The sequence below is a fragment of the Gossypium arboreum genome, chromosome 3 (assembly GCF_025698485.1).
Source record: "Gossypium arboreum isolate Shixiya-1 chromosome 3, ASM2569848v2, whole genome shotgun sequence".
NCBI lineage: Eukaryota > Viridiplantae > Streptophyta > Magnoliopsida > Malvales > Malvaceae > Gossypium > Gossypium arboreum.
Genome location: NC_069072.1, coordinates 19,798,250 through 19,799,689, shown reverse-complemented (window position 1 = coordinate 19,799,689; position 1,440 = coordinate 19,798,250). Strand labels below are relative to the sequence as shown.

General features: G+C 39.3%; 1 non-coding gene across 1 annotated transcript; it reads right to left on the bottom strand.

Moving 5' to 3' along the window:
- Positions 1 to 299: 299 nt before the first annotated feature.
- On the bottom strand, positions 300 to 406 carry LOC128290962 (small nucleolar RNA R71). The gene has a single exon (XR_008280741.1). It is a non-coding gene; the product is annotated as a small nucleolar RNA R71 (small nucleolar RNA).
- Positions 407 to 1,440: the final 1,034 nt, after the last annotated feature.

Sequence of the window (1,440 nt, the reverse complement as noted above, 5' to 3'; positions counted from 1 at the left end):
TTGAGGCAACCCAAATCGAATTGAAACCAGTGATGTTTCAAATGCTACAAACGGTAGGCTAATTTAGTGGTATGCCCACAGAAGATCCATATCTCCACATTCGATTGTTTATGGAGGTGAGTGATTCATTCAAGATTGCCGGTATGACTGAATATGTATTGAGGTTGAACCTATTTCTATACTCGTTGCGAGATCGAGCATGAGAATGGCTCAATTCATTGCCACCAAGTTCCATATCTACATGAAAAGAATTAGCAGAGAGATTTTTTGTTAAGTATTTCTGGCTTAGCAAGAAAGCTAAGTTGAGGAACGAGATCACAACTTTGCAACAATTGGATGGCGAGTCTCTGTATGAGGCTTGGGAGCGATTCAAGGAGTTACTTCATAAGTGTCCTCATCATGGGATTCCTCATTGTATCCAGTTGGAGACATTCTATAATGGTCTCAATGCACATACAAGATTGATGGTAGATGCTTCTGTGAATGGTGCAATTTTGTCTAAGTCTTATAATTAGGCTTTTGAGATCATCAAGAGGATCGCAAGCAATACATGTAGCTAGAGTTCATGAAGTTGATGCTCTTACTTTGTTATCAGCTCAGGTATCATCAATTTCGTCTATGTTAAAATAGTTTACCGCTAATAGTGCTAATAATTTTGCAGCTTAGCCACCAAGTCCATTTGAAGTAGTTTCCTGTGTATACTGTGGGAAAGGTCATTCTTTTGAGAATTTCCCATTGAATCCCGAGTCAGTGTACTATGCGGGGAAACCAACATCAAAATAGGAGTGGACAAGGACCCTAGTCCAACTTCTATAATCCTTCATGGCGTAATCCTCCTAACTTTTCTTGGAGCAACCAAGGAAATGGACCAATCAACAACTCTATACAGCATAGACCCAACCAATCTTAAAGGTTTAATCAGCAAGCTTAAAAACCACCTCGAGCTGAGGCATCAAACAGTTTGGAGAAGTTGTTGAAAGCATACATGGAAAAGAATGAAGCTTTGATCCAGAGCCAAGTAGCAACACTAAAAAATTTGGAAAACCAAATGGGTTAGTTAGCTACGGAGCTTCGTAACAGATCGCAAGGAATCTTGCCGAGTGATACTGAGAATCCAAGAAACTTAGGTAAAGAACATATCAAGGCAGTGGCATTGTGAAATGGTAAAATTTTGGAACCCTGATTGATTGATGTCGAAGACGAGCTTGTTGAAAAGGAGGAAAGTCAGCCAACTATTGAAATTCCTACACCAAAAGAATCAGAATCTGCAAAGACTGGTAAGGTAAATCCTGACTTAGTGAATTCAGATACTTTAACATCTTTTTTGGATGCAGATTTACCGACTCAAAAGAGTTGTCCGGTTCAACCGAAAGTTCCATCACCTCCATATCCACAAAGATTACAGCAACACAAGTAGAAACATAAGGTGCAATTTAAGAA